This window comes from Giraffa tippelskirchi, chromosome 2 (genome assembly GCF_054371585.1).
Source record: "Giraffa tippelskirchi isolate mGirTip1 chromosome 2, T2T-mGirTip1v1.2.pri, whole genome shotgun sequence".
NCBI classification, from domain to species: Eukaryota; Metazoa; Chordata; class Mammalia; order Artiodactyla; family Giraffidae; genus Giraffa; species Giraffa tippelskirchi.
This window is the reverse complement of record NC_137276.1, coordinates 190208093-190229732: the sequence shown is the minus strand read 5'-3', so window position 1 is coordinate 190229732 and position 21640 is coordinate 190208093. Positions and strand designations below refer to the sequence as shown.

General features: G+C 42.4%; 1 protein-coding gene across 40 annotated transcripts in view; it reads left to right on the top strand.

Moving 5' to 3' along the window:
• Positions 1-8612: 8612 nt before the first annotated feature.
• Positions 8613-21640, top strand: part of ST3GAL6 (ST3 beta-galactoside alpha-2,3-sialyltransferase 6) — an 80302-nt gene continuing 67274 nt past the window's right edge. For 23 of the 40 annotated variants that reach the window (XM_081572511.1, XM_081572527.1, XM_081572546.1 and 20 more), the window contains exon 1: positions 9008-9284. The gene's annotated coding sequence lies outside the window, so the exon portion shown is untranslated. Of the gene's footprint in view, positions 8837-9007; positions 9285-21640 lie in introns of those variants that run through there. The other 17 variants (XM_081572516.1, XM_081572534.1, XM_081572544.1 and 14 more) reach the window with 1 other exon arrangement.

Genomic DNA, 21640 nt, shown 5'->3' with positions numbered 1-21640 from the left:
AATGCCTCAACTGCCATCGTGCTGGGCATACAGTAGGTTCTCAATAAACCTATAAATGAATAAATCAATGAAACCCTGATTGCTCACTTGCTGTCATGTCCAACTCTTTGCGAACCCCATGAACTGCAGTATGGCAGGCTTCCCTGTCCTTTACTCTCTCCTGGGGTTTGCTCAAACTCATGCCCATTGAGTTAGTGATGCCATCTAAACCATCTCATCCTCTGCCACCTCTTCTCTTCATGCCTTCAATCTTTCCCAGCATCAGAACTGACTAGTGTGAGCTCCTTGCAGTCCAAGGGACTCTCAAGAGTCTTCTCCAGTACCACAGTTTGAAAGCGTCAATTCTTCCATGCTCTGCCTTCTTTATGGTCCAACTCTCACATCCATACATGATTACTGGGAAAACCATAGTTTTAACTAGACAGACCTTTGTTGGCAAAGTGATGTCTTTTCTTTTTAATCCTCTGTCTATGTTTGTCATAGTTTTCCTTCCAAGAAGCAATCATCTTTTAATTTCACGACTGCAGTCACCATCCATAGTGATTTTAGAGTCCAAGGAGAGGAGATTTGTCACTGCTTCCACTTTTCTCCCTTCTATTTGCCATTAAGTGATGGGACTGGATGCTGTGATCTTAGTTTTTTTAATATTGAGTTTTAAGCCAGCTTTTTCACTCTCCTTTTCACCTTCATCAAGAGGCTTTTTAGATCTGCTTTGCTTTCTGTCATTAAAGTGGTATCATCTGCATATCTGAGGTTGTTGATATTTCTCCTGGCAATCTCGGTTCCAGCTTGTAACTCATCCAGCCTGGCATTTTGCATGATGTGCTCTGCATATAAGTTGAATAAGCAGGGTGTCAATAAACAGCCTTGACATACTCCTTTCTCAGTCTTGAACCAGTCAATTGTTCCATGTAAGGTTCTAACTGTTGCTTCTTGAGACGCAAACAGGTTTCTCAGGAAGCAGATAAGATGGTCTGGTAGTCCCATCTCTTTAAGAGTTTTCCACAGTTTGTTATGATTCACACAGTCAAAGCCTTTAGCATAGTCAATGAAACATAAGCAAATGTTTCCTGGAATTCCCTTGCTTTCTTTATGATCCAGCAAATGTTGGCAATTTAATCTCTGGTTCCTCTGCCTTTTCTAAACTCAGTTTGTATATCTGGAAGTTCTCGTTTCAAGTACTGCTGAAGCCTAGCTTGAAGGATTTTGAGCATAACCTTACTAACAGGGGAAGTGAGTACAACTGTCTGGTAGTTTGAACATTCTATATTCCTGTCCTTCTTGGGAATTGGGATGAAGATTGACCTTCTCCAGTCCTGTGGCCACTGCTGGGTTTTCCAAATTTGCTAATGTATTGAGTGCAGCACTTTAATAGCATCATCTTTCAGGATTTTAAATAGCTCTGATGGAACTCCATCACTTCCACTAGCTGAGTCCCTTTTAATTCAAAAATTGAGAATAATAGAAACCCAAAACACTGTTACTATCAGGGTTCTGAAATGGTGTACAATCACCCTTTACAACAGAGTTTTTATCATCACTTCTCAGAAAAACCACTGGAGGGTCAAGTATTCCAAGTATTTTGATATGCTTCTAAGCAAGTTTCTACTGCATGTAAAAAATCCTAAAACATAAAATGTTTTGAAATTTTGGTTACAAATAAATAGGTGCTTATTGTGAAAATCAAACATTCAGAAATTTATAATTTAGAAAGAAAAGTCCTCCATGAATACATCCTCCAGATGTGGTTCATGTTCATGGCTGGTGAGTATCCCCTTAGACACTTTCTGTTAGTGTTCTAACATAAGCTTTATTATAACCATCATTATTTCTATTACTTTTTTTTTTTTTTACATCTCACAATAACAGGATCCTACTAGGCAACCTGTTTAGCAACTTGCTGTTTAAATTTAATAATATCTTGGACATTATTCCAAGTCATTAGATGCAGGACTAGCTTATGGTTTTAGTGATTATACAGAAATCGCTTGTATATGTGATCCCTACAACTCCAATCCCTTACCAATGGCTGTTTGAGTCATTCTGGTATCTCTCCATTATATTTAATAAGCAATAAGAAAGAAGAAAGTAAAGTCGCTCAGTTGTATCCGACTCTTTGCGATCCCATGGACTGTAGCCTACCTGGCTCCTCTGTCCATGGGATTTTCCAGGCAAGAGTACTGGAGTGGGCTGCCATTAATAAGCAATATCTAAATTGTAATCCTTAAACACAAATTTGCATAATTGTGTGAGGTATCTACAACAGAAGTTTCTATCAGTGGAACTTCTATAATAAAGTATACATTGTATACATAATGTACGTATACATAAAGTATACATAATGTATACATAAAGTATACAATGTATACATAAAGTATACATTCTACAGTAAAGTATACATGTTTAAAATTATAATTGACTTTACTAAAATATCCTTTGGAAGAACCTCACCAGTTTGTATTTGCACCAAAAGCAGGAGACATTATCTTCACACTAAGTTTTAATAATCACGATTTTCACCAATAATTGCAAATGATACATAAATTTAAATTTGATTAGTGAAGTCAAGACTCTTCAAATTTACTAGAATGTAAGCTCCAAAGGGGCAGAAATTATTGTCTGTTTCCTTCACTGCTATTAATATATACCTGCTTAGAATGGTATCTGGCACATAGTAGGCATACATATTTGTTTAATCAAGTAATGTTTATTTTTCTCCTCAGAGTTCTGTTTTTTCCATGTATTTTGCCTATTTTTCTACTAAATTCTTGATTTTTTTTTTTTTTTTTTTTGCCTCCTAAGAGCTCTTGGCATAAGAAGAAGAGTAACCATTTGATATGTGCTGCAAGTGTTTTCCCAGCTTGTCTTTTTATTTTTTGGTGTATTTTATCTTTAGAAACTATATTTTTGTGAAATCAAACATGCCTAGTTTTTCCCACTTCAAAATAAAAGCAAGATTCACATAGATTTTCCTCTTGTTCTTTCAATGTGGGCTTAAGGGTTTTATTTTTGTTTTCATCTGATATTTTTATATGGTCTCTATTGATTGGAAAAACACATTGTATAGAATGAAGAGCACACAGGTAAGGAATCACCATGTTAAAGAGTTGAAATTTGTACCTAAACACGGATGCATTTTTAGTTGACATTTTTTTACTTTCTTTCCCAAACACAAACACATAACTTTGTTAGTGTCTTTTTAAAAATTACAAACATTAGTCATATACATGATAAATACCACAAGTTAGAAACATTTAGAGTATACAGCAAAAATCCTCCTTCCCTTTCTTTCTCTGCCCCTGTAATTCTAGAAGAAATCTCTCTCAACATTTTGTCGTGTAGTCTTTAGATCCTTTTCTTATGTACTCACAAATATATACACACGTCAGTGATCTTTTATTTTTTCTGCTTGATATAAATGAATTGCACCATATGTGTTTTTTGAATGTAGAACTTCTAAAGCCAATATAATAGCTGTCATCATATTAGTGTATGTATATGCAGATTTCTAATAGCTTTGCAATAGTTGCATTCATTTTTCCAGGCCAGAATACTGGAATGTGTAGCTGTTCCCTTCTCCAGGGTATCTTCCCAACCCAGGGATCGAATCCAGGTCTCCCACATTGCAGGCAGATTCTTTACCACCTGAACCACAAGGGAAGCCCAAGAACACTAGAGTGGGTAGCCTATCCCTTCTCCAGCAGATATTCCCAACCCAGGAATCAAACTGGGGTCTCCTGCATTGCCCGCAGATTCTTTACCAACTGAGCTATCAGAGAAGCCTAGGATATACTACCATAATCTAATTAATCACTTTCTATTCTTTCTATTATTTTCCTGTTTTTAAACATTACAAGCAATGCTTCTGTGACCAACCCCATACATATTTTTGTGTTGCTATGTAATTACTTCTGCAGGATGGAGTCCTAAAACATGGAATTGCTGATTTGAAAGGAACATGCATTTACAGCAGACTAGAGTTTGGGAAACACAAGAGAAGCCTTTGTGCCACTCATAGCCCACTGTAATGACTCCACCTAGCACTCTGCTTCAGGAATGCTATGGAAAATATTTTCTTTAAGGCATAAATTTTTGAACATAAAAATATAGTTAATTATTTGAGTGTAGGTTTATGTACACTTTGTCCAGCAATTCCACTTTTAGGGATCCATCCTATAGCAACATTCCCATGAAATGAAGTAGCAGAAGTTCAGCTCTGTAAACCAGTTATAAGAGAAAGGTGTTAGTTAAAAATGTTATCATTTTTATCATTAATGGGCTGAGCACTCTGAGTGAAGTGTATATTTTGCTTGAATTATCAGTCACAGGACTGGAAATTAGCAGAGCATCTTCATAGACAGATGGGAAGGGGGCATATCTGCTAGGACAGTGGTCCAGGCATTGAATGCTTCTCAGAATTGAACAAGAGCTCTGAGCAAGCTGCTCCAAGATACAGCAGCTTTGTGCACTGCCCCCACACAACTCCAGGGGATTTCCTACCATCAGGGGGTGCTGTGAAGGGAGCTACCCAGCAACCAGGAAGGCCACCCTCTTCATTGATGAGGTAACTGGGAGTTGGCTGAGAGATCTCAGGTCCTTTCTCTTCTGATATTCATTTATTCATTCTTAAATCGCTTGGCTTGAGGCCAGAACTATCTTCCAGGGAGAAAAGTCAAGGAACTTTAATGAGGGTTTTGAAATTCAAATCCCAACCTTTTACATCTGATCAGTTCAGTTTAGTCATTCAGTCCAGTCGTGTCTGACTCTTTGCGATCCCATGAACTGCAGCACTCCAGGTCTCCCTATCCATCACCAACTCCCAGAGGTTACTCAAAATCATGTCCATTGAGTCCATGATGCCATCCAACCATCTCATCCTCTGCCTTCCCCTTCTCCTCCCATCTTCAATCTTTCCCAGCATAAGGGTCTTTTCCAATGAGTCAGTTCTTTGCATCAGGTGGCCAAAGTATTGGAGTTTCAGCTTCAACATCAGTCCTTCCAATGAATATTCAGGACTGATTTCCTTTAGGATGGACAGGTTGGATCTCTTTGCAGTCCAAGGGGCTCTAAAGAGTCTTCTCCAACACCACAGTTCAAAAGCATCAATTCTTCGGCACTCAGCTTTCTTTATAGTCCAACCCTCACATCCATACATGACTACTGGAAAAACCATAGCCTTGACTAGACGGACCTTTGTTGGCAAAGTAATGTCTCTGCTTTTTAATATGCTGCCTAGGTTGGTCATAGCTTTTCTTCCAAGGAGCAAGCATCTTTTAATTTCATGGCTGCAATCACCATCTGCAGTGATTTTGGAGCCCCCAAAAATAAAGTCTCTCACTGTTTCCACTGTTTCCCCATCTATTTGCCATAAAGTGATGAGATCAGATGCCATGATCTTAGTTTTCTGAATGTTGAGTTTTAAGCCAACTTTTTCACTCTCCTCTTTCACGTTCATCAAGAGGCTCTTCAGTTCTTCTTCACTTTCTGCCATAAGGGTGGTGTCATCTGAATATCTGAGCTTACTGATATTTCTTCCAGCAATCGTGATTCCAGCTTGTGTTTCACCCATCCCAGCATTTCTCATGATGTACTCTGCATGTAAGTTAAATAAGCAGAGTGACAATATACAGCCTTGACGTACTCCTTTCCTTATTTGGAACCAGTGTGTTGTTCCATGTCCAGTTGTAACTATTGCTTCCTGACTCATATACAGATTTCTCAAGAGGCAGGTCAGGTGGTCTCGTATTCCCATCTCTTCCAGAATTTTCCACAGTTTATTGTGATCCACACAGTCGAAAGCTTTGGCATAGTCAATAAAGCAGAAATAGATGTTTTTCTGGAACTCTCTTGCTTTTTTGATGATCCAGTGGATGTTGGCAATTGGATCCCTGGTTCCTTTGCCTTTTCTAAATCCAGCTTGAACATTTGGAAGTTCATGGTTCACGTACTGTTGAAGCCTGGCTTGGAGAATTTTGAGCATTACTTTGCTAGCATGTGAGATGAGTGCAATTATGCGGTAGTTCGAGCATGCTTTGGCATTGCGTTTCTTTGGGATTGAAATGAAAACTCACCTTTTCCAGTCCTGTGGCCCCTGCTGAGTTTTCCAAATTTGCTGGCATATTGAGAATGTTAAAGAAAACATTTTTCCCCCATAAACTTAAAAGAGGATATCGTGTGAAAGAGGTCTCTTATCACTTTGTATCTCCAGTCCTGGGGTTCATCTACTATGATCTGATGTGACCTGCTGAGAGCATGCCCCTACAAGTAGATCTCTTCTGCATAGAGTAGGCAGTCCTACATCAATCATGCCAGGAAATCCTCTGCTAGGGGCTAGGGTGTGAGAATATGGAAGAGAGGTCATATATCGGGGTCAGGAAGAACTACTACTTTATTGAACTTTAATTTAGACTGTGATTCTATAGAGTGCTGAATGGCCCTCCAGGGTGGTGTGGGGAACCTGGCTTTCACTGGTCCCTGGATACCCTGGGACACATCCCATCAAACAATGTCATTTTAATTCAAAGAGATCACACCATCTATAATCAAAAAACAAACCTAGAAAAGTGGGCCAACCCTATGTGTACACTGCCTAAATATTATGATTTCAAGGACCTTTAGAAGACCCTACATGTCCCTATAATTCTCTCCTATTTCCTGGCCCTTCCCCTCCCACTTTATTAGAATAAATCTTCTACACAAAGGCTGAGTTAATTATCTTTACATTGTGAAAACATTGTAGCTCAGAGAATGCTACAAATTTACCCTGCTTAATTCTTTACCACCTTCCACAAGAATTCAAAAATTTTACATAGTAGCAATCATGTGCCCATGCAATAATGTATTCTGCATTAAAAAAAAAAAAATCTTTGACATGTCAAAACCACCAGATAGTTACATAACAGGTAAGGCATCCTGGAAAGAAAGTTGATTTTGGTTCTAGGTACTTTGATTCAAATCACAGCTCCAAAATAGGTTGGTACGATCTTGGACATATTATGTAACCTCCTGACTCTGCTTCCTCATTTCTGGGACGAGATTATTCTGGTTTGCAGGATGAATGGGAGGAACAGACATGATACATGAAGGGTAGCTGACTCATGGTAGGAAAGAACTGGTAGTTAATATCCTTACTTCCTGATTGATGTTTTTTTGTGATAAGCATTGTGGCAAGAACTCTACTTCATCATCTATTTTAATCCTCATCAGGACCCCTGAAGAGAGGTTGTACTCTGTCACTTTACAGGTGATCAAAAGGAAGCACAATGAGGTTAAGTCACTTGTTAAAGGTCACACAGGCCAGAGGAGGAAGTGGAATTTGAACTAGGTTATGGTGAATAGTGTCTTTTTGGCCACTACTGACTGTGAAGAAGCACAAATGTCACCTAAGAATAGAGGACTGCCTCTTTCCTTAGCACATGACTGCAGATTCAAGAATCCTAGGAAAGGGACTTCCCTGGCAGTCCATAGGTTAAGACTTCACCTTCCCATGCCTGGTCAGGGAGTTAAGGTCTCCCATGCCCTGGGGACGAAAGGCCAAAACATAAAATAGAAGTAATATTGTAACAAATTCCATAGAGACTAACAAAAAAATGGTCCACAATAAAAAAAACGTCCTAGGAAATCTAGTGAGTAGGAGGTAAAATCACTGCTTTAATTCTGAAGATGATGAACGTAAGAAGGGTAATAAACTCAGGAGAACCTAAAAGAGCAAAGTAACTTCAAGAAAAATGGGCCCAGTTGGACAAATACCCTCTTCCTTGCAGTTCAGTCGGTAGAGAATTTGCCTGCAATGCAGAAGACCACCTGAAATGCAGGAGGCCCAGGTTCATTTCCTGGGTGAGGTGGGGAAGATCCTTTGGGGAAGGAAATAGTAACCCACTTCAGTATTCTTGCCTGGAAATTCCATGGACAGAGGAGCCAGGAGGTCTACAGTCCATGGGGTCTCAAAGAGTCAGCCACAGCTTAGGAACTAATCCACCACCACCACTCAGATGTCTGAGGTACCACCTTTATAATTACAAAATCTGCGTAGGTTACTACAAAGGCAATTTGTAGAAAAGGCAAGGGTTGGGGACTTCCTGAACTCTCTGGGTTCTTTGATCGTGTGTGTGTGCTCAGTCCTACCGATTCTTTGATAAAACTGGGAAAATAACAAGTGCTGCCTCCTAGGGCCGTTGTTAAAATTAACACCAACACCAGAAGGTCCATCACAAAGGACTTTGTTTCAGTGCCCGACACGTTACTCACTCTGAACTGCACCCAAGTCTATGGCTCTTTTCCCAGGGATCATTTGATGGCATATGATTTATTTCACAAACACTGACATTTAAAAAATACAGCTATCCAAGTATCATCATTATAGTATACGCTTTTCTCAAGGGAGACCTATTTTAACAAGAAAATACACATCTCGTCTTCTTTCCCCCTAACGTAATGTTTCCTCCAAAAGATAAAAAGCACTAACACACTTGTCCTTGAAGGGCAGAGCCCAGAAATTCTGGTCTCTCTGGACACCCCCGCCCTTTCTGCTGGGGACCAACCCGCCTGTCCCGCCTCGTGTCACAGAAGTGCCCGCCGAGCCAAGCAAAAAGTGTTTACTTCTGCCGCCTGCCAGCCCGGCGGGGAGGAGGAAGCTCCCTAGCCGCCCCTCTCTTTCGCCCCTGCAGCTTTCCAAACAAACCGAGGCGGGAAGGGAGTGTCTCCTTGGCTGTGGAACCTGATCCTCCTACCTTTTCCAAAGCCACCCGCCGCTTTCCCCGGGCCCTCCCTTGGTGGTGATTTTCCTGTCCGGGACGCCCGGGGAGGGCGCGCGGCTGGAGTCCCGCCAGCCGGAAAGGTAGGGGCTCGGCCGCGCTACAGCCTCGCCTGCCCAGGGACACCGGGACCCAGCGGCTCTCTCCGCACCTCACTGCCCCGTATCTTCCTCCGCGCACTTGGGGGCGGCCGCAGCAGCGGCCGCGGGTGGAGCTTCCTCGCAGCTCCCGAGGCGCTCGGCGCTGTCTCCGGTGATCTGGCCCCGGGCGCGGTGGGCAGCGCACGCGCCGCCGAGCACCTCGGACTCTGGGCGGCGCCGGCGCGCCCTCGCTGCTCCCCCGCCGGGTCTGGGGAGACGGCCTCCTTCCCGGGCCGCCGCTGAGCCGCGCCACCGTCCTCCGGTTTCCGCCGGCTCGATGCTGCGGGTGCCGCGGGAGAGGCAGTACCCGGCTGGAGCGAGCGGCTGCGGGCGAGCTCTCGGCCCCGGAGCCCCGCGCGCCTCTGCGGTCTTCGCGCCTGGGCCTCGGCGGGTAACTCTCCCCGGCCCGCTTCGCGGCGGGTTGGCATCGCCGGGGGGAGAGAGGTTGGGGGTGCGGGGAGATCCGCGGGCTTTGCTCTGAGGCTGAGGATCAGGGGCCGGGGGGCGCGCCTCTATGCACCCTCCCAACCCCAGGAGCCTGCGTGCGCTTGCCCAGCACCCCGGGTTCAGGGAGTGGGGGCGCGTGGACCCGAGTGCTCCTCGGGAAAGGGCGGCTGGGGCACTGGGCACTGGAGCGGCCGGCGGGGGTGACGGATTTCTCGTTCACTATTGTTTCCTTGTAAAAAGGGATGTACGCGAGCGGGGGCGAGAGGTCTGGCAGGTTCTCTCGTTTTACCTTAGAAAAAATTTATGAGAAACCCTTTTTCCCGCCACAGTGGAACTAGACCTAAAGAAACCAGCTCCGAGGCGATTTGGCGCAAAGTGCGGCGGCGAGAAAATTGCAGGAACTTGGCCTGCCGTTAGTTTGAGGGAAAGGGGAGAAAAAACTTGGTGGTTTTGAAGCCGAATGTTACCGAGCTCCCTGGCGATCTCAGCCCCTTTGTGGTTATTTGGGCTTGAAAGAGAATCTATAAAAGGCAGTTTTCAGAAACTGAAAACAAACCCAAAGCACCTTTTTTTTTGGTGGGGGTGGGGTGGGGCAGGTCTTCAGTAAAAGGGCGGGGAGAGAGGTTGGGGACCGGGTTAAGGGTGAGGTTGCTGTTCGCAGATGTTGTTTTAAAAACGGTGCTTGGGAGTGGTGATGAAAAAGACATCTTGAATGCCAACGTATCAGAAACTACAGAAGCCGCAGATTCTAAAGTCACAAGTCACACGTGCTGTAAGAGGTCCGCCACCTGAGAACTGTAATTAGGTAGATAGTTAAGAAAACTGCGAATCTACCAGAAGCTCCTAGCCCTCTGGCCCCATGTTCACGCTAGTCTCTGGTTTCTGATAGCTGCTTTTACAAGGCTAGCTTTGATATTTGACTTTCCGGTGTTAAAACTTCCTGTCCCGGCTGCAGGCCATGAAATTATCTTTTGACTTATATGGAGATGTTACATATTTGGGAAGATCTGGTCAGGTTGCCAGGCTGTTTTACATTTGAAGCATGATGATTTGACATTTGTAAATTGATTTGTTTTCTCTTTCTTTTAGTCTCACCGCCGACTTTAAGTACGAAGATCTGTAAAGAGCCACTCTTAGATGTTCTAGTTTGTCGTCTCCGGATGAGGCTGATTGGCTCAGAAGCACTTTAGATAATGGCAACTTCGGTTTATGAGAAGAGAACTTTTCTAGAAACTGTATTTCTGTTCTGGCATCAAGCGGTCCTTAATCGTGGAGGGGGAGGAGAGGTCTTCACTGTTTGCTCACAGGCCTTCTCTTGAGCATATTTTCACCAAGTCCCTCCCTGGTTGTCACAGTTTCAGGTTGTACCGTGTCTCCGTATTATGGTGTAATAGAATGGGATTGCTGTTTTGATTGTTTCAGTAGATCTGTTGGAAATATTCACTTTGTTCTTATGCCCCAAATCAATACAAATCTTTGGAGCTCAAAAGGAATAGAAATAGTGTTGGCAGAAGAATGACTTTAAGAGACATAGCATTTAAAAAAAATCTGTCTTTTGTAAACATTGTCATTTTCAAGTTTTCTCATTTTAAATAATAGTGGCAGCTGTTTGGTTCTGTTGGAGATATTTCTGTGTTCCATATCATATGGAATATTATGAGAGAGAAGTGAAGTAATGCTGTGCTTCCTGTGTTTCTCTGATAAGCATCATCTGCTAACCATGCAGATTACCAATAGGCTTTTTTCCATTGTGATTGCATTCAGATTTGGGACCAGAGACCTGTTTAAGTGCATTCTAGGTGATGCTTATCAAGGAGGAGAGGAAAGCGCAAAACTCAGGTGGTTCCCACTATGATCCCCAGTGAGTTCCCCTGTGCTAGTTTATTTAATCTTCACAACCACCCTAGGGGACAGGAATGCTTGACCTTATTTTATAATTAAAAAAAAACAAACAAACCTGAGCGTGCCCAAGGTTAAGTGACTTAGATTGGCTCACAGGAGGGTTGCTTCACCTCTGCCTTGCAGGGTTCCTAGGAAGCCTCTGTGGCAGATAGATGTTCCCCACAGATTCTTCTGTTCATTTGCATGTCTTTCTCCTGTGCCTTCCACACCCTCACTTGTATCCGCCCTCTCCCATCTGAACACACCTTCTTAATTACACCTCAGGCTTGGCTTCTTGAGCAGGTGCTCTGCATACTTTGTCTTTCCTCTAGATAGTTTCAGACTTTCAACAGTTATCTTCCATCTTCTCCTCATCTTTGACATGCCCCTTGGGTGGGTTGTGTCTGGCCAGATTTACAAGGGCCTGTTATTGCCAATAGCTTATGTTCTGAATATTCTTTTCATTCTGCATATATTTTCAGGTAAGTTCCTTTTTGCCTGGAAGAAATCTTCCCAGGGCTACATCCTCACTCTCACTGTTGAAATGAATCTCTCTCTCCGGTTTATCCTAACTACAGTGGATAACAGCATACACCACAGTTTCCAATTGAACCCTGATGAGTTAAAGTGTTTAATTTGGAGTACACTTGATGTATGGAACAGGATGTGTGCATTGGACGTAACAGTGTTTTTGTAGAAAATTGTATTTATGGTTCCATGTCAGGGTGTCAGAAGCACAGTTCTCACTGTAGTGGGGTAGCAGGTGTTTTTTTCTCCTGATGGTGACTGAATTGGTCAGGAACTTGGCTGCCAGACATGCGATCAGGCTAAGAAGCAATAATATTTTGCGGGTGAGGATATGAGGATAAAAGAGAGTGAGGGGCAGTAGGACCTTGGTCTCTTCCCTGTGTCCATACTTCTTTTTTTCTTTTTGGAGATCTTTTGGTCATCCCAGGGGGAATGGGCAGCTTACCACTTACTACCACAATCTTCTGCATCTGATCAGGGTTTTCGTCTTCCTGGACCATTGGGAAAAAGGAGAAGGAAAGCACCCAACCTTTAGGAGATTTTCTCATCATGAACACTAGAAAGCTGAGTGAAGAGTCTCTTCTTCTGTGTTCTCTCTTCTTCCTCTTTATACCTGAGATGCAATGTGCTAGGGGCATCATTTCATCCAGTTGCACAGAGTAATGCTGGTTTTTGAAGATTTCTTTAAACATTGACTTACTTTGTATGTGATTGGGGATGGAAAGATCCGTGGGAGATGAGAGAATAAGGCCTCCAGGAGAGGAAATGGCAAGGAAGCTGGCGATTTCTCCAAGGGAAGCAATGTTATTCTCACCCCCGTGGTGTGTGGAAGCAGGCCTGGAGTTGGTATGGTTGTGGGTCATGGCCATGACCATGTGCTTTGTTTGGGTCATGGTCACTGTGCTTTGATGGGGCAACAAAAGGGGCAGAGAGTGGTTTTGCAGTGGCTCTTGGGTGACTTTCTGCAGTCATCTGTATGGTGGAACTTGAGATTCAACCAATATTTATTGCATCCCTACCATGTACAGGAGATGTTCTAGGTAGGGTGCGCAGCATTGAACAAAACACATTCTCCGCTCTTACAGAGTTGATGTTTCTGTGGGAAATGGAATCAATAAACCAGATACAAATATATGGGAAAACACTTTTCAGATAGAATGAGTGTTATAAAGACAGTTCATTGTGGGGGTGTGCCAGACAGGGCCTGAGGGAAGCTGGTTTACGGCAATCCTGCCGTGAGGAGGGGGTATATGAAGAAAGCTAGGAATGATGAGAAGGAGCCAGTCAAGTGAAGAATATTCTAGGTAGAGGAAACAGCAGCTGCAGAGGCCCTGAGGCGTAAATGAGTTGAGGATGTTTGAAGAACTTGTAGATGGAGAAGAGGAAGTCAGTGAGGTAAACAAAAGACTGCTTATGAGACACCTTCAAGTGTTAAGAAGGAGTTTGAATTGAGTTTTAATTAGAATAAGATGCCACTGGAGGCTGATTTAGAGACTCAGTCTTTACCTGTTGGGTGATGCACTTGCCTCTTGGTCTTTTTCTTGCTCTCTTTCTCTCTCTCTCTCTCTCTCTCTCTCTCTCTCACTCACACACGTTTTCATTCTTCACATTTTTCTTCTCCCCATTAATTGGCCACCACTGATTTCCCCTTCCTTGCTCTAGGCCAGGGCACAGGCATGTCCACACTGAGAAGCAGTCCTCAGAGGACTGTGTACAGCGTTCCTCTTACTCACTGAAATAAATCCTTGTACTCACTCAAGCATGAAACTCTCCATCACTAGCTCTGATTGCTCAGCCTCTCTCTAGGTTGAATATCTAGTTGTTTCTAAGTCTCTGGGTTGGCTGGTGGCATCTGAAACTAGATGGGAAAAATTAAGTTAATCATCTACTCAAATCGATGACAGTTGATATCATTTCCAAGTGTGATTGATTTGAGTAGATGATTAACTTAATTTTTCCCATCTAGTTTCAGATGCCACCAACCAAAAGGACAATGATTGTCTGAAGAGGGGATATTCTATACAATGGGAAAGTCCTCCTTTTTCTTGACGCCAGCCCCTTTTGCCCCAGGCTATGCAGGGAGTTACAGTTTCGGTGGAAATGAACTCTTGTTATAGTTGCCATGGGACTATACTATGCCTTAGAAATTTTGTTTCTATTGTTCTTCATAGTTAATCTTCTCAGTCTTAGAGTAGCACTTAAATAATGAAAATTTATGACCAAGGCAGTACTTCCTAGTAGCACTGGTTTATCAGAAATGGACAGAGGCATTTTTCAGGTATCCTTTGATTCCAGGATAGCTCATCATCATCAGTATTCAACTCTCTGGAGAAACTTGGTGTACTCTTAGAGAGAAAATTATTTTTGAGATGATTTAGCCAGATGCCCTTCTCATTTATTAATTTACATACTTAACTGATATATATATATAATATATATATCAGTTATCTTTCAGCTTTTGGTATGTTTCTTTATGGCTGATGTGGTGACATAAAATCTGGAACATGTTTCAGTTTGAGCAGGCAGCAGTTATGTCTTGTCTTGTTTGCCCCTGTGTCCTCTACCTGATGTGTTCAGAACGTTATAGATAGAACAGACAGACATTTGCCAGGTGTCTCCATCCATGCCCATGGATTAACTCACAGTGTGAATATATTAGCTCAGCTGTAACATCTTTATAACTCTTAGGCTTCATCTTTGTAACTATTAGTATCATCAATGTATCATCTCAAAAACTTGATCCATTGGAGAAGATAGGTGAAATGTGCATTCATTCCTGTGGATTTGTCTAAATTAATTAAAACTTTTCTGGCTTTGAAACTTTTTTTCTTTTTGAAAATTATTAGGCTGACATGTAAGAGACTGGTATGTGAATATTATCAGATGGCTATTCTCAAATTTGTTTTCATGTACACTAAACTTTCAGACAGGACGATCCCCTGGAGAAGGAAATGGCAACCCACTCCAGTATTCTTGCCTGGAGAATCCCATGGACGGAGGAGCCTGGTGGGCTACAGTCTATGAGGTCGCAAAGAGATGGTTAGATAGCATCACTGACTCAATGAACATGAATTTGACCACCTCCAGGAGGTAGTGAAAGATAGGGGAGCCTGGCATGCCATATTCCATGGGGTTGCAAAGAGTCAGATGCAACTTAGAGACTGAACAACAACAAACCTTCAGTGTCATAATTAATAACTTATGATAATTTGAGTCGGGTTTGTAGTTACATTAGTGAGGAAATAAGTGTGCCAAGAGAGTAGATAACAAAATCATTCCCCTCTTTAATAGCCCAGCATCTCACATCTATGATTTCATGCCCTTTAGTAAGCACTGCTTGAATTCCATTGCTTTTTATGATATGTCTTAGGTTTCTGCTAGGTATCATTCAACCTAGCTGGAGATATAAACAAATGCACTGGGGATAAAAAGCTCTTCTCATCAGAGCCAGAGCTGAGAGGGAGTCCCTGCCTGGCAGAGGGAAGGGCCCAGTTGTGGGTTCTTGCTGAAACTCGTAGTGACAAAGTTTCTTATAAAGAATGATGTCTTTAGAGGGCATCTTCCTAGTTAATAGAGATATTCTCTATACATATTTTAAAGATTCTACCTTTTAGATTTTTTTCCCCCTGTCCCTCAAGGACATGCTGCTATAATATAAACAATATAAACAAAGTCTTCTTGTCTTTGAGCTGATTTTATGGAGTCTCCCTCCCCAATAAGATTTTAGTCCTCAGAGAAGTTATCAGCCCAGTGTTTCTGACAGCTTAGAGGAGTTTTCTTCTTAGGAAATATTCTATTGCAAATATTTAGGCCAGCACCATAGAAGGTGCTGCTTTTATTAAAATAAAGTAACACAGTACAAAGTGTAATAAAATGAAATGCTTTTATTAAAATCTGTGCAAATCTTTAGTGTGTAAGAGTCCTTCATGTCTTAAGGGATAGAAGAGGCAAAGATAGGGAATATGTGCATATTCTATGTTCAGCACAGAGCCAAAGAATTTAAAAAATCAGTTTTTTTTAAATTCCTTGATTTGTTTCTATGGATAATATAAAGCTGATATAAGATTAGATCGTGTAATATATAATTATTATAATATAATAAAGTTATAAACTGCACTTAAAATGGAGAAATGGGTTATCTTGTTGCATTTAGACAAGAGCAATGAGTTGATCCAGTTCCAGATGGATTTCCAGCTGCTTTTCAGCAACAGCAAGTAATTTAATTCACAATTTTATTTAATTGACAGACTCTGCAAGTTAAAGGACTTTTTTTTTTTGTAAATGATTTTGGTAAGATGAAGAATACTGCTGTCAAGATCCTTTTGATAGTTGAAGCCAATATCTCAAGTAAATGTCAGAGTAAGTTAGCTAATCACTCTTGTTTGATCCCAGCTATGCTACAATTAGATTAGAAACAATTGGATTTTTTTCTTAAGCAGGATGTTAAGGGATATGTGTAATTTCTGATGATTGAAATATCTGTAAATGTTATGCAGGCTCGAAATATTTTTGGAGGACAAAACTGGCCCATCTACTGTAAAAAAACTGAAAAGCTCCCCTCTATTTTTAGAGTTGGTGTGTAGGCCTTCTCTGCTTTAACCATAAATAATGCAATTATATTCTTCTTACAAAGCTTCTACCCAAGGTCTCCACCTATGACCACCAATATTCCTGTCCATGCATCTTTTATAACAAGATTCCTCAAGTGTGGTTTTTCTTACAGAAATTTTTTTCTGCTCAAAAATGCACAGAATTCCTCCCACAGGTCTTTGAAGTTTTCTACTCTCTCCTGTTGCTCATTTTCTTTTTGCTGTTCCATTTGCTCCCGCAGTCACTGAAAGCCTCCCCTCACTGCAGGTTGTGAAGGCCTTTAAAACTAGTGCCTTTCTCCTTCCACTCCCCACCCACTCCCATCCAAGCTAGATGATAACCTGCCTTCGTTTTCCAGCTTCGCGACTGATAAACTGTCTGACTCTGAACACATTGCCTAACTTCTGTGAAGATCACTTTCTTCATCTCTAAACTTGACATAATGCCCACATCACAGTTATGATAATTAAAAAAGAAAACACATACAAATAGTTCAGTATAGGGCCTGCCAAATACCTAACATTTAATCTATGTTGTTACATTATTTTTATTATAACTCTATTATTATAGCTATTATTATAACTCTTGTTCATTGGGTAGTTAAAACTTGATTTTTTCCAGAAAGTCTTTCTGTTTGGCCTTCTCTGGCTCTATTTTTTTTTTAACCAGTCTGAGTCCTATTAGAACCTGACTTCACTTTCAGTTCAGTTGCTCAGTCGTGTCCGACTCTTTGAGACCCCATGGACCACAGCACACCAGGCCTCCCTGTCCATCACCAACTCCCGAGTTTACTCAGACTCATGTCCATTGAGTCAGTGATGCCATCCAACCATCTCATCCTCTGTCACCCTCTTCGCCTTCTGCCTTCAGTCTTTCCCAGCATCAGGGTCTTTTCCAGTGAGTCAGCTCTTCACATCAGGTGGCAAAAGTATTGGAGCTTCAGCTTCAGCATCAGTCCTTCCAGTGAATATTCAGGACTGATTTCCTTTAGGATTGACTGGTTTGATCTCCTTGCTGTTCAAGGGAGTCTCAAGAGACTTCTCCAGCACAACAATTTGAAAGCATCAGTTCTTCGGTGCTCTGCCTTCTTTATGGTCCATCTCTTACATCTGTATATGACTACTGGAAAAACCATAGCCTTGACTATATGGACCTTTGTTGGCAAAGTGATGGCTCTGCTTTTTAACATACTGTCTAGGTTTGTCACAGCTTTCCTGCCAAGAAGCAATTGTCTTCTAATTTCATGGCTGTGGTCACCCTCCCTAGTGATTTTAGAGCCCAAGAAGAGGAAATCGGTCACTGCTTCCACCTTTTCCCCTTCTATTTGCCATGAAGTGATGGAACTGGATGCCATGATCTTAGGTTTTTTAATATTGAGATTTAAGCCGGCTTTTTCACTCTCCTCCTTCACCCTCATCAAGATACTCTTTAGTTCTTCTTTGCTCACTGCCAGCCTGAGTTTTAACATGAGGAGCTGATGATTTGAGCCACAGTCAGCTCCAGGTCTTGTTTACGCTAACTGTATAGAGCTTCTCCATCTTTGACTACAAAGAATATAATCAGTCTGATTTTGGTATTGACCATCTGGTGATGTTCATTTGTAAAATTGTCTCTTGTGTTGTTGAAAAAGGGTATCTGCTATGACTGGTGTGTTCTCTTGGTAGAATTCTGTTGGCCTTTGCCTTCTTCATTTTGTACTGCAAGGCCAAACTTGCCTGTTACTCCAAGTATCTCTTGACTTCCTACTTTTGCTTTCCAGTACCTTATGATGGAAGAGACATCTTTTTTTGGTGTTAGTTCTAGAAGGTCTTCTAGGTCTTCATGGAACTGATCAACTTCAGCTTCTTTGGCATCAGTGGTTGGGGCATAGACTTGGATTACTGTGATATTTGCCTTGGAAACAAACCAAGATCATTCTGTCGTTTTTAAGGTTGCACCTAACTATTGCATTTCAGACTTTTTTGTTGATTCTGAGGGCTACTCCATTTCTTCTATGGGATTCTTGCCCACAGTAGTAGGTATAAGAGTCATCTGAATTAAATTCACCCATTCCTGTCCATTTTAGTTCACTGTTTCCTAAGATGTCCATATATTTACTCTTGTCATCTCCTGCATGAGTATGTCCAGTTTACCTTGATTCATGGACCTAACATTCCAGGTTCCTATGAAATATTGTTCTTTACAGCATCAGATTTTACTTCCATCACCAGACACTTCTACAACTGAGCTTATGCAATATCTGATGTTAAATGTCTGGCTTATATTTAATTCTAGGAAATCTTACATATTTTTATTGCAGGAATATATCTTCTACCAAGTCTGAGTGGGGTCCAGTGTATTGTAACTCTGTCTTTTGGTGTTGATCTCTCTTGCTTAGAAATTAGGCAATAGGATGGAAAACTCCCTAACCACAAGAGTTTAAAATTCTCAGAGGAGAATTAGATATGAAAGAAAAAAACACTGAAATATACTTGAGCTGTAATTAGCCTGAAAATGGAATGTGTGGCAGAGGTCCACAAGAAGGCTAGGAAAACAGGGCAGAGCAAAAACTGTTGTAGCTCATTTCTGGCATGTTTTGGGAAGCCTGTGCCCTTTTTGTGGGTCTGTGGTTATCAAACAACTTATTTTTTTTTTAAGTCTCCCAGAAATTTGCCTCTAGAAATTGTCAATCTTTTAGTTCAAATATATGTACTCCTTGGCCCTTATATTTTTCTCATTATAAGTGTGTTACTTTGGCATTTCCATTTATATACCAGCCCCTGGGAGTTGAACATCTCAGGTATACTGACCACTCGAATGTCTGAACCAGCAGGGCTGAGTGGCTGACCCTTGGGTTGGGGCTTCTCCGAGGTAAAGCTCCTTTCTGAAGTTACGCCTGGGCTGTCAACACCTTTATTTCTTGGACAGCACCAAGTTCTCTAAAAGTAAAGTTCTTACGGAAATTTATCATCCATGCAGAGGAGCATACAAACCATGTACATATGAAGTGAAAGTGAAAGTCGCTCAGATGTGTCCAACTCTTTGCGACCCCATGGACTATACAGTCCATGGAATTCAGGCCAGAATACTGGAGTGGGTAGCCATTCCCTTCTCCAGAGGATCTTCCAAACCCAGGGATCGAACCAAGGTCTCCTGCATTGCAGGCGAATTCTTTACCTGCTGAGCCATGAGCGAAGCCCATGTACATGTAGTTCAATACATTTCCTCCCAAGAAGCACACCTGTGTAACCTGCCTCCAGGTGAAGAGGTGGAACATAACCTGCCTTCCGGGACTGCACGGTGCACTCTCACTTGATCACTGCTCCTCTCCTACAATGTAACCACTACTCTGACTTTTACCACCATAGGGTATTTTTTTTTCTCTTTCTCTTTAATTTGAAATGGCACCCACATATTCTGAATGACTCTAGGGTGTCAGAAGGGCTTCCCAGGTGATGCTAGTGGTAAAGAATCCTGCCAGTGCAGGAGACCTAAAAGACTCGGGTTGAATCTCTGGGTCAAGAAGATCCCCTGGAGGAGGGCATGGCAACCCACTCCAGTATTTGTGCTTGGAGAATCCCATGGTCAGAGGAGCTTGGTGGGCTACAGTCCACAGGATTGCAGAGAGTCAGACACGACTGAGCTACTCAGCATGCATGCAGAAAATCAGAGTCCCTCTGGCTCAGCGTAAGGACTGGACATCAAGGCATGTGTTATAGGTTGAGTCATGTTTCCCTAAAACATGTTGAAGTTATAACTCCCAGTACCTCAGAATGTGACCTCATTTGAAACTAGGGTCATGGAGATGTACTGGTTAAGATGAAGTCATGCTGGAGTAGGGTGGCCCCCTGGTCCAGTGTGACTGGTATCCTTATAAGAAGCATGTGTGTGAGGACAGAGACACAGGGGGAGCACTGTGTGAAGACAGTGGGTTGGAGTGATAGCATCTGCAAGCCAGGGGATGCTAAGGAGTGCCAGCAAGCCACCAGCAACTAGCATGAGGCAAAGAAGTATTCCCCCCTACCAGGTTCAGAGGGAGCATGGCCCTGCCAACACTTGGCATTTGGACTTCTAGCCTCCAGAACTGTGAGGTAATACACTTCTGTGATTGTAAGTCACCGCGTTTGTGGTACTTTGTTGTTTCAGCCCTGGGAAATGAACACAGAGCGTCTGTGGTGGGCCTGGTGCCTGAGCCTGCCTGTCTCCACCCCCCCCCAGAGCCTCCTCGTCCTTGGTTCTGGAATTTTCCCCATCTTGCCCCTGGCTGCTGCACGTCAGTGATGTGCCCCATAGGAGGACAGAGGTTTCATGGCTTTTTATTTCTCCACGCTGTTCTTCCCTAGTGTTTTCAGACTGAACCAGTTTGGTTCCTGGCATATCGCAGACCAAGCTTCGCACGTCATCTCTCTGTGCCTCCCACCGGTGCCTCTCTGGGTCTCTGCCGGGGTGTCCTTAACACGTTCTCCCAGACCTGGACTGAGGCACCTCCTCTGGCCAGTTGTCCCCAGTTACTCTGATTCACGATCATCTTTGATAGGAAAAAAAAAAATAGAACTTTATTCTTTAAATGAAATCTCTATTTTCAAATAGTACAGCATGCTGTAGATAAAGGTTTCATTTTGCTCTCCTTTGACATATCAAAGGCCAGTTTTCATTTCATAAAGTAAAAAAAGCCCTCAGATCAAAAAACAGTCCAACAGTTAGGCTTCAGTTAGTAAGAAGGAACTAAGCAGAGGGTAGCAGATGACAGAGTACTTTTTTCTTCAGCAAAGGATTGGGTTTAGACTGCCTGACAGTAGCATATCTTAGTCTGGGCTGAGTTTCTGGGGTAAGTGGAATGGTAAGAACCATACCGTTGTGAAGTCCCCAGGGTGACTTCACATTCTCGGGCCGCTTGCTCTGCCCTTCTTTTGTACTCTTGCTTCAGGACCCAGAGATTTGCTGGGGACTTTTGTCTGCAATGCTCTCGGCACAGACTCACCCTTCACCTTACATGTCCCCAGCCTAGCGTGGTTGCAGAGGGCATGTGCCTCTCACAGCCCCTGCTTTCTGCTCAGAAGTCACTGCTTACTGCTGGTAACACCAGGGGAAGTCACCAGACATTTAGAAAAATCACAAATGTGGGGAAGTTTGAAAAGTTTAAGCAGTTCTACTTTTGGTTTCTGGCCTGTTGCTGATTCTTATTCTCTTTATAACTAGTTTCTGCTGTTCGTACAATGTATTTTGCCCTGTGTGGGGGAATGCAAAAAAGTTGCATGTTTTAGGCTTCTATGTTTTCTCTATAAGATACATGTTACTTAACTGAAAAACAAGAAAGTGGGG